Source organism: Nannospalax galili, unplaced genomic scaffold (assembly GCF_000622305.1).
Source record: "Nannospalax galili isolate Female #2095 unplaced genomic scaffold, S.galili_v1.0 scaffold3643, whole genome shotgun sequence".
Classification (NCBI taxonomy): Eukaryota; Metazoa; Chordata; class Mammalia; order Rodentia; family Spalacidae; genus Nannospalax; species Nannospalax galili.
Genome location: NW_008348665.1, coordinates 9,919 through 21,691, shown reverse-complemented (window position 1 = coordinate 21,691; position 11,773 = coordinate 9,919). Strand labels below are relative to the sequence as shown.

The 11,773-nt window shown below is 45.3% G+C and overlaps 1 pseudogene; it reads left to right on the top strand.

The window, feature by feature from the left end:
* LOC103744197 overlaps positions 1-11,773 on the top strand; it is a 30,653-nt pseudogene that overhangs the window by 9,529 nt on the left and 9,351 nt on the right.

Here is an 11,773-nt window from a genome sequence, read left to right as displayed (position 1 = left end):
TTTGTGAGTCCCAGCACCCCCTCCCAGGTCACTTTTAGCTCTTCTTTCCATGTCATTTCCAGACCCACCCCCAGATCACTCTCAGATTCCCACCATCATTCCCAGCACCCTCCTGGGTCACTCTCAACTCTCTTGCCCATCTCACTCCAAGCACCCTCCAGGTCACTCTCAGTACCCCCTCTGCCTCAGCAGTTCCCCTGGCACAGAGGCAGATGTAGCGGGCGTGGAAGGCAAGCTTTTCCATTGACTAACTGAGGGACTGAGACCAGCCATCAGAAGCTCTCGGAGCCTCGGTTTCCTCATCTATAAACTGGCTAGGGGGGGTAACTGGGTAACAGTTATTGTTTTTTCAGAGCACTTCTAAAGACATCATGATGTTTAACTCCTGACACAGCTTTAGGGAACAATCAGAGGAAGGGTCTTTCAACTCTGTTTCATAAATATGGAAACTGTAGCTCCGGGGGTACGTGACTCATTGATGTGTTTGCAACAGGGAAGAGACACTCCTATTCCCCCATCCTCAGATCTCCTGGGACCCAGAATAAGCTCTTGTGGTCTGGGCTAGGTGCCTTCTGGGATGGGGTGCTCTCGTTTCTCCTACATTGGGAATCTATCAAGTCTGGACTGAACATCTGGGATGGGATGCTTCCATTTCTCTGAACAGGAGGAACCCACTGAGCCAGGTTGAGCATCTTCTGGGATGGGATGCTCCTGTTTCTCCTGACAGATTCACTGAGTCTGGGCTGAACATCTGGGATGAGATGCTTCTATTTTTCTGAATAGTGGGAACCCACTGAGCCTGAATGGAGCATCTTATGGGATGGGATGCTTCCATTTCTCCTGACAGTGGGGACCCACTAAGCTAGGGCTGATGGTACTCACACCTCAGGGAGTTGACGGTCACTTTGGTTCCCAGGGCTAAGAAGTATGGACCTGTTGTGTGAGTCAATGTCTTTCACAAAACCTCAGTCATTGTCACAAGCCCCGAATCGTTCAAGGTAGGAGGTGATGTGGCTCCCTTGCAATGTCCTTCCCTTTCCCCAGGATGAGGGTCATGCTAGGCCCCAGGGACTGACTAATACTGCCCTTCTAACCACCTCATCAGGATTTCTTCAAGCACTGCCGTATGATGGATGAGAAGGGGTTTTGCTGGCCCCATTGAGGCTGGGAATATGACCAACTAATCACACATTTAACTTGTCAGAGCCTCAGTTCTTTCATACTAAGATGAGAGTTATAACTGCCTCCCATAGCTCTGATGAGAATGTGATGATGGATTTATTTAATAAAGTGTCTAAAGAGTCTTAAACAGTGCTTCCTAGGCTGGTGCTTTTCTATTCACCACTGGGAGTGTGTTTAATCCTCACAGAGGTGGGACTTTTATTACACCACCAGAAAAAAAAAAGTGTGGCCAAGTGGGCACCAGGAAGATACCTACTGTCTATAGGAAATGACTCAAATCTGGGCTCTGCAAGCCTTGGGATCTAGGACAAGTTACTTCATTATTCTGTGCCTCTGTTTCTTTATCTGTAAAACAGAGATGATGGCCTCCTTACAAGGTAGTTTAAGCATGGGACTGGGGCTGGAGAGATGACTCAGATGTTAAGAGCACTGATTGTTCTTATAGAGGACCCAGGTTCGATTCCCAGCACCCACATAGCGGCTTAGAACTGTTCGTAACTCCAGTTCCAGGGAAATCCTATGCCTTCTTTTGACTTTGCTGACATTGCACCACATGGGTGTACTTACACACATACAGGCAATATACTCATATACATAAAATAAAAATAATAAATAAAATTAACCAAAAAGAATGGGCCGAATTGATGCCTGTGAGCCCCATAGCTCATGCCTGGCACACTGCAGCTGCCCACAGTGGACGTGTGGTTCTGCATGCAGAGTGGTTGTGGTGACTCTGAGAGAGAAAAAGTACAACTCAGGATTTAATGTTTTTTTGTTTGTTTGTTTGCTTTTAATGCTAGTGTGTTTTGTTTAGCATTTTTTTGGTGATTCTGGGGATGGATCCCAATCCCTGAGGTGAACCTCCAGCCCTAAATTAGAACTTTATGGACATATCAGGAGGCAGACTGAACAGCCATGGAATCATTACAGTGCTGAAAATCACTTAAAAAATTAACTCCTGGTATAGTGGTGGATGCCTTTAATCCTAGCACTCAGGAGGCAGAGATAGGCAAATCTGTGTGAGTTCAAGGCCATCCTGGTCTACATAGGGAGCTCCAGACCATCCAGGGATACACAGTGAGACTTTTTTTTTTAAATCACAGATACAGTTAAGAGGTTTTTAAAAGCCTGCTACTACAACCCATACACTGATTTTCATGATACTTAATGAAAAAAGGATTAAAGGTAGCTGTTAATATGGTATAGTAGGATCTGGAAAGATGGCTCAGTAGTTAAGAGAACTTGCTGCTCTTGCAGAGAACCCAGATTCCATCCCCAGCACCCACATAATGTCTCACAATGGTCTGTAACTCCAGATCCAGAGGATTCGAGCCCTCTTCTGACCTCTGAGGGCACTGCATGCCCATGATGCACATGCATACATGCAAGCAAAGATTCATACACATAAAATAAATTCTTAAAAAATATAGTATACTGTATTATAGGTTGATTTTCAAGTGCTGAACCACCTATGAATTCCCAGATATGTGTTCCTAGACTTGATCTGCTAATCTTTGTTAAGGGTTTTTGTTCCTATATTTACTTTTTCCTGCAAGGCCTTTGTTGGGTTTGGTACCAGGTTAATACTGACTGGCTTCATAGTTTGGGAAGTGTTCCTCCTGCATTTTCTGTAATACTTTGTTTGGTGTTATTTCTCTCCCTAGTGTTTGGTAGGATTCACAGAAGCCACGTGGGCCTAGACATCTTTTCAGAGAAGTGGTGCTCTTGATTTTTAAATTAGGCATTAAGGGTTGGAGAGATGGCTCAGTGGTTAAGATCACTTGCTGTTCTTGTGGAAGACCTGGGTTCAGTTACCAGCATTCACATCAGGTGACTCACAATCAACTGTAGTTGATGTGTGATGTAGTTCCATGGGATATGATGGCCTCCTCAGGTACTGCACATGTATGGTGGACAAATGTACATACATACACACGTATGGTGGACATATATACATATGCATACATACACACATACACGTATAGAAACAAATATTAAAAATATAGAAGTAGACATTCAATTCCTTTAAAATATTTTGTGTTCAGCATTTAAAAACTTAAAATTATGATGAAAAATGACAAGACTTACATCTGTAACCACTTCTATTGTGCAGTTCGGGGGACTGGACATATTCTTAGTGTGCGTCTGTTATGACCACCCCCCGCAGAATTCTTCCTGTTCCGCATTGAAGTGCTGTACCATTGGGGAAGTCCCTGTTCGCTCTCTTTCAGGCCCTCGGAGCCACCATTTGACTTTCTGTCCCCCCCCCTTTTTTTTTTACTTTCTGTCCTTGTCCATTTGATCACACTCATTACATCACAGAGGTAGAGTCATGCAGTGTCTGTCCTTTGGACCCTGGTTTGTTTCACTTAACAGCCTTGATGTTCACCCATGAGCATATATCAGAATTTCATTCTCAGTTTATTTAATTGATATGTGATCATTCAGACTTTCTATGACTTTGGCAATTCATGTCTTTCAAGACATTTCATGTTTGTTTCAAAGACATTGTTTAAATAATTGGCAAGAAGCTATTAATAATATTGCTTATCATATGTGTGTGTGTGTGCGTGTGTGTGTAGAGTCATGTATGTACACATGACTGCATGTGTCTGTGGAGGCCAGAAGAGAAGGTCAGATCCTCTGGAACTGGAGCTACAGGTGGTTATAAGCTGCCTGACTTAGATCCCAGTAGCTCAACTTCGAATCTCTGCAAGAACAGCAGTTGCTCTTAACTATTGAGCCATCACTCCAGGCCCAACATGTGCTTTTCAGTTTCTCACTATTATTGGATATGTGTCTTCGCCTTATTGATTCTTATATAATTCTGTGAGATCAGAGAAAATATTCATCATGGTTTCAATCTTTTAAAATGTTTATTTCTTTTTATTTTATTGCATGAGTGTTTTGCCTGCTTATATCACACTGCATGCAGTGCCCATGGAGGCCAAATGAGGGCATTGGATCCCCTGAAACTGCAGTTTTGGATGGTTATTAGCTGCCATGGAGGTGCTGGAACTTAAACCAGGGTCCTCTGCAAGAGCAGCCAGTGCCTCGAACCATGGAGCCATCTCTCCAGTTCCATGATTTCAGTTCTTTTAAGTGAATTGAAGCTTATTTTGTGGTCTAGTTATGGCCAGTTTTGATGATTGTTCATAGACTCTTGAAAAGAGCTTGTGTTTTCTTCTTGTTGATAGAGCATTTGAGAAATGTCAGGTAGCTCACATGGTCAGTGATGTCATTCAGATCTCTTAGAGTCCCACTAAATTTCTTTCTTCTTGTACTACTGGTTGCTGGCATGGAGTGTTCAACTCTCCAGCCAAAGTCATGGGTAGACACTGTGTTCAGTCTTCTCGGCTTTTTTTTTTTGTTTTTTTTTTTTGGTGTTTTTGAGACAAGGTCTCCCTGTAGCCCCAGCTGTCCTGCTGTCCTGGAACTCACTATGTAAACCAGGTTGGCCTTGGCCTTGAACTCACAGAGATCCACCTGCTTCTGCCTCCCAAGTGCTGGGACTACAGGTGTGTGCCACCATGCCTGGCCCTTTTTTTTATTAAAAAAAAAATTGTATGTGTAAAAGTGTATTGCCTGCATGTGTGTAAGTGCACCCATGTCATGCAGTGCTTAACAAGGTTGGAAAAGGGCGTTGGGTCCTCTGAACTGGAGTTAGAGATGGTTGTTAGCCACCATGTGGGTGTTGGGAATCAAACCCAGCTCCTTTGCAAGAGCAAGCAGTGCTCTTACCCGCTGGGCCGTCTCTCCAGCCCCGAGGCCTATTGGTTTTGCTTGTATATTTACTATGTATTTTGGTCCTTCTTTTTCTTTTGGTTTTTTCTTCTTTTTGCTGTGCTACTGGTGGAACCCAGGGCCTTATGCACACTAGGCAGACATTCTACCACTAAGCCACATACTTCTGCACCCCAGCCATTTCCTTCATGTTACTAGGTGTGTATGCTTTAGAACTGTTATGTATTCATGGTGAATTGATTCCTTTATCCTCAGACATGTTTCTTTATCCTTGTGGAGGCATGAAGGTCAGAGAACAACTTGGGAGTAGTCAGTTCTCTCCCCATGTTATTGCCAGGGATGAAACTCAGGTTGTCAGGCTTGACATCAAGTGCCCTTACCCGCTGAGGCACATTGTTGCTCCCCTTATCCTGTTGACATTCTTTTCCTTCCAGTACATTTTCACTGCTTAGAACAGTCACTTCAGCTCTCTTATGTTTAGTGTTACATGGTTTATTTCTTTATGTCTCTCTGGGCTTTTGTATTTAAATTTTTATTTATTATTTTTATTTTATGTGTATTGCCTGCATGTGTGTAAATGCACCTGTGTCATGCAACATTTGAGGAGGTCAGAAGAGGGTGTCAGATGAATTCCCTGGAACTGGAGTTATGGGCGGTTGTTAGCTGCCATGTGGGGGTGCTGGGAACTGAGCCCAGGTCCTCTGCAAGAGCAGACAGTGCTCTTAACCACTGAGCCATCTCTCTAGCTCTGGGCTTTTTGTATTTAAAGTGGGTTTTCTGTGGGCAGGCAGCATATTCTTGGGTCTTGCTATTTTATGCAGCCTGATAATCTTTGCTATTACATAAAGTACTTAGGTCATTTACATTTAATGTAATAGTAACAACTACTATTATTTTGAGACTGGATTACACTCTGGCTCAGACTGATCTCCAGCTATTCAGCTTGAGTGATGCTCTGGCTTCAGACTCCCGAGTAGCTGAGACTACAGTCAGGCACCACGACATCTGGCTAATGTAATTCTCTTTATAATTGGGCTTAAATCTACCAAGTTCCTATTTACTTTTCACTTGTCCCATCCTCTCTCTCTCTCTCTCTCTCTCTCTCTCTCTCTCTCTCATTGCCCTAGGGCTTATAACATCTTTCTTTAACTTATTTCACTTTATATTCCTACTTTCCTCTCTCTTGCTGTGATAAAATACCCCAATAAAAGCAGTTTTGAGAGAAAAAAGATATATTGGGCTCACACTTTGGGCTTACAGTCCACCATTTCCAGGTTTGCTTGAAGGCCTTTATTGGGTAGGCTAGGGCATACTTTTCCTCCAGGGCTTGGGTTAGCCCCTTTGCTAGTGGGGACACTGCCCTGGGCCTCTGTGTCTGAGGTTGGTGTGCTCTGACCACTGGGAACATCAACCATTTGTGGCATGTGTGAGCTCTGAGAACTGCCTAGCCTATTAGCTGCCTAGCTGCCCATTAATTCCGCTGTCCCCATCTTGCAGACTGTCACTCTGTGTGCACAGACTTGTATTTATGCGGTGCTCAGACACCACATGTGGAGGAGTTCCACAGCTCCTCTCTGAATGCTGGCCTATAAACTTGAGCCTCCCACAGCTGCCTGGAGTCTGACCTCTGATTGTCCCACTTACCAAGGCTGCAGGACTGTATTTGGGTCTCTTCTTTTAGTGTCCTTTTCCTGGAATTGCCTGTGGGTAGAAGCTGGGCAGCCCTAGGTCACAGCACCCTGGTCTTGCTTTTCCTCCTTCTGGTCCACGATCCTGCATGGCTTATCTGAACATTTGAAAATAGACACTTTATACATTTAAAAAAGATTTATTTTTATTACTATTTAAATTATGTGTGCATGCATGTGTGCGTACGAGTGTGTGTGTGTGTGTGTGTGTGTGTGTGTGTGTGTGTGCACATGAGTGCAGATGTCCACAGAGGCCAGAGGCCCCTTGGAGCTAGAGTTACAGGCAGTTATGAGCCTCCTGATATGGGTGCTCTTAAGTGCTGATCCATCTCTCCAGCCCTCACACTATACATTTTTGCCTGATTTTCTAGGTGTTTGCAGCAGGGCAAATCCCTAGGTGTTACTGCTTCAGGGTAGACATGTGTCATCAGTGGAGGTGACCAGAGGAAGAGGCTGGATGCCAGGATTCCCTGTATGTCCTGCATACCCCTAAGCTCAGCTCAGTGGCCAATCACAGGATCCCCAGCCTCTGGGACAGCAGGCTGTAGGGGATAAGGTGGTGGGGACTCTGGTCAGAGCCTGTGCTCAGGTGCCTTGCCTCAGTGGTGGTGAGTCTAGTTTAGTTGAGAAAGGACTTCCACATGTCTGAGGCTGCTCAGGGGCTCCCTGAAGGGCAGGGAGGTGGCATTTGCTGTCATAGCCTTGGTATGGTAGGGCGGTGGCAGAGCTTGGTTTATAAATCAAAATTTTGGGGGGGGGGGTTGTTGAGGTCCCTGGGGTGTCTCATGGTGCAAAGTCAGCAGTTTCTTCTCTGCTGAACACTTGGAGTAAGACCCTCCTGACCCCTGCCCAGCGGAGCTCACAGGAGCCAGTAATCCTGGTTTTTACAGTGAAACTTCTAATTGCTTCTTGGGACTCCCAGAACCAAACTCGGCCTCTGGCAGGGCCCAGTAGCCTTGGCCATACACCCCACAGCATGGCTGGCTACATACTACAGGACTTGGGCTTCCCTCAGCCTGGGTCTCAGCCCTTCTCTCCTCTCCCCTGGCCTCAGTTTGTCTGGATTCAAATGCTGTGTCCACTCTGAGCATCACCTTCAGGTTTTGTTTTATGAGACAGGCCTCAAACTCATTTGGCCAAGGATGACCTTAAATCTCTGATCTCCCTGCCTTCACCTCCATGTGCACCACCACACCCATGACCAGTTTCTGTAGTGCCAGGGATCGAACCCAGGGCTTTGTGCATGCTAAGCAAGCACTTGACCAACTCAGCTACATCCCAGGCCTCTTGTGCCAGCTTTAAATCTTGGCTTTTTCCACCTGTGTGTAAGATGAACATAAAATAGCAGGTATGTCTGAGGGTTGACTGGGCAGGGAGTGAACTGCAGGATGCTGACATATACTTGGCATTTATTGAGCACCTGCTGTGTACCAGCTCTTTAGCTACAGAACTGACGGACTCCTCGTGGCAACCTGAGCAGACAGCCTCCCTTTTTATCTTCACCTTGTCAGATGAGGACCATGAGGGATGGAGGAGGAACTTCATCTAGGATGTGGATTCAGCAAATGTGGAGGAGGGTGCTGATCCCAACCCGAGTTCCTCTCCGATAGGCTACACTGACTGCCCCAGAGGCTGTTGGGGAATATCATTATCCCTGCCACACACTCTGGGAGGCAAATTGACCCTTCCTCCAGGAAGTCTTCTTCACCTTTGAGGCAGACGTGGGGCTGATGACAGTGAATCTGTCCTCAGGGTCTCTCCAGTGCTTCAAAGCCTGTCCTTTGGTCACCTCACCTACTCCCTCAGCTTTCTGAGCAGTGAGTCTCTGTCACTCTGCATTGGAAGGCAGTGTGGTGTGGGGCCCCTGTGCCCACTCTAGCTGTGTGGTCATGGGAAAGTCCCACACCCCTCCACAATTGACTTGTTTGAAGACAGGCCTCCTGGTTGATAGATCCCAGTCCTCCTCCTCCTGGGTGGGGGTCTCGTTCCCTCCTGAGTGCTGGGGGTATGGTTCACAAGCATCCTCTGCAGCCTCTCATGGCTTGTGTTGCTTTGGGGAGCTGTTTAGAAGTTCCTGATGTCGACGAAGTACAACAAGTATTCTAAGATGTACCGTGTAATCCAGACTGTGTTTGAAGAGAGGTAAGGGCCCAGGGCAGACGGCTCCCCTGGGAGCACCACGTGTGGTGGGGTGCCCCATTCATTTTCTGACATTTTTCTGCTGTTCTCCTTCTGGGGGGCAGGTAGGAACATGGGGGTACGCTGTTGGGGTCCATGGTCACCCTGCTTATTATTTATATACTTTTGATTGATATATAAAATTAGCATGTTTGTAGGGTGTCATATGTTTCCATCTGTGTATCCTGTTGCTTAAAAAAGATTTTATTTGCTGGGCGTGGTGGCACACACGTTTAATCCCAGCACTCCAGAGGCTCAGGCAGAGGCAGGTGGATCTCTGTGAGTTCAAGGCCAACCTGGTCTACATAGTGAGTTTCAGGTCAGCTGGGGCTACAGGGAGATCTGTCTCAAAAAGACCAAAAAAAAAAAAAAGATTTTATTTTATATGTGTGTGTTTTGTCTGCACGTATGTAAGTGTACCATGTGCATGCAATGCCTTTGGAGGTGCCAGATCCTGGAACTGGAGTTACAGATGGTTGTTAGCTGCCATGTGGGTGCTGAGAATCCAACTTGGGTCCTCTGTGAGAGCAGCCAGTGCTCTTAACTGCCGTGCCATCTCTCTGTCCCTACTTCCTTTTCATCAGGCTATGTGGACACAGGCCCACTGTCTTGCCCACATTGATGTGCACCACCTGGCAGTGTTTAGTGTTTAGCACGTTCCTGGTGTATGCAGCCATCATCACCCTGTCTAGTCCCAGGGCTTTTTCATCATCCCCAAGGTGACCCACCAAGTAGTCCCTTCCACTCCCCACTTTCCTCTGGCACCCAGTACCTGTCTCTTGCAGACTGTTTGGCCAGGGCTTCGTGTCCGAATGTGACTATGAGCGTTGGCACAAGCAGCGAAGAGTCATGGACCTGGTCTTCAGCCGCAGGTGAGCATGTTGAGAAGGGAGGGTCTACCTGGCCAGGGGTGGTGGTGCTGGTGGAGAGGGCTCTTGGGTGGGAAAGCTTCATCCAGGAGCCTCACCCAGCTGGAGGGGAAGTTGGGGACATCAGAGATCAAAAGAAGAGCAAGCCCAGGGTGGTGGAACTGGGGGGGGTCCCACATATGACTGACTGGCTACGGAATATTTAGGGCTACATGATCCCCCAGTTGCCAGAAGTGGTGTGTGTGTATGTGTGTGTGTGTGTGTGTGTGTGTGTATGTGTGTGTGTGTGTATGTGTCTGCTGTCCAAAACTGCCCCACTCAGATCTTACTCTGTATTTCTTATTTTATTCATTTTAGTTTTTAATTTTTGGAGGTAACTTTATTTTCCTTTGGAGACAAGGTCTCACTATAGCTGTCACTGGCCTGGGACTCGCTATGTAGATCAGGCTGGCTTTGAACTCACAGAAATCCACCTGCCTCTGCCTCCCGAGTGCTGGGACCAAAGGCGTGTGCTGCCATACCTGTACCTTAAAACTTTTTTATTTTTTTTACCTTAAAACTTTTTAAAAATTTAATTTATTTTTATGTGCACAAGTGTTTTGCGTGCATGTATGTAAGTGCACCACGTGTGTGCAATGTCTGCGGAGGCCAGTAGAAGATGTTGCATTCCCTAGAACTGGAGTCATGGACAGTTGTTAGTCACCATGTGAGGGCTGGGAACTGAACCTGAGTCCTCTGCAAAAGCAGCCAGTGCTTTTAGCTGCCAAACCATTTTTGGTTAAGTGCTGTATATGTGTATGTCTGAGAATGCATTTGTGTATGTGTATGTAGTGCCTGCAGAGACCAGAAGAGGGCACCAGATCCCCTGGAGTTGGAGTTATGGGTGCTTGTGAGCCACCTGACATGGGTCTTGGGAATCAAATTTGGTTCTTCTGCAAGAGCAGAAGCACCCTTAAAAGTGCTGAGCCATGTCTCCAGTCCCATTATTTTTTTTAAATAACCCTTTTACTGGGTTGTGAATTACATTCCGTAGAATTCACACTCATCTAAAAGGAATCGTTCAATAGCCCTTAGCCTCTCCGTAGTTGTGTCTCCATCACCTCTTGCTTCTTCCCTGCGCCTGCATCATCTGCAACCACTAACTTACATCTGGTTTCTCTGACTTTTGATACACTAGACATTTCACACACATGGAATCATACAGTATGTAGTCCTTCACACCTGGCTTCTCTCACTTAGAATGATGTTTCTACAGTTCATGCATGTCATAGCCTGTACCAATATTTCATTCCTTTTTTATTGTTGACTAATGCTCCACTGCATGGATTCCATATTTGTTTATTTTTCAGTTAGTAGGCATTGGGTTGTCCTTGGTTTGGAGCTGTAATGAACAGTGCTACTGTGAATACACATGCTTTTGTGTAGACATATGCCTTTGTTTCCCTTGGGTGTATATGCCTAATGGAGTCAAGGGGGAGGATGCTGAGCTTGTGCCTAGCATTTTGAGGGAGGTAATATTTGACTTTGATAAAGTTTCAGATTCATAGAAAAATTGTCTTTTACTCAGATTTACTTATTTGTTGTTAGAACCATGGTTTGAGTTGTAATTTCTTTCTCTGTTTATGTGTATACATATTTATTGTGCCAGGCATGGTGTTGCATGTCTATAACCCCCAGCACTTGGGAGAATGAGGGGGGAAGATTGCAAGCTCTAAGCCAGCCTGAGTTACACAGGGAGACCCTATCTTAGACAAACAAATTTATCATCTATCTATCTATCTATCTATCTATCTATCTATCTGTCATCTATCTATCTATCGTCTATCTAACATCTATTATCTATCTATCATCTATCTATCATCTATCTATCTATCATCAATCATATATCAATCATCTATCATTTATCATCTATCAACCATCAAACATCTGTCTATCCAACTATCATCTATCTGTTTTCTATCAATCATCTATCTATCTTATCTATCATCTATCTATCAATCATCTATCTGTCTATATCTATCTGCTTATCATCTATCATCTATCTGCCTATCATCTATCATCTACTTATCATCTATCTGTATATTTGTCTATCATTCGTCTATCTATTGATAG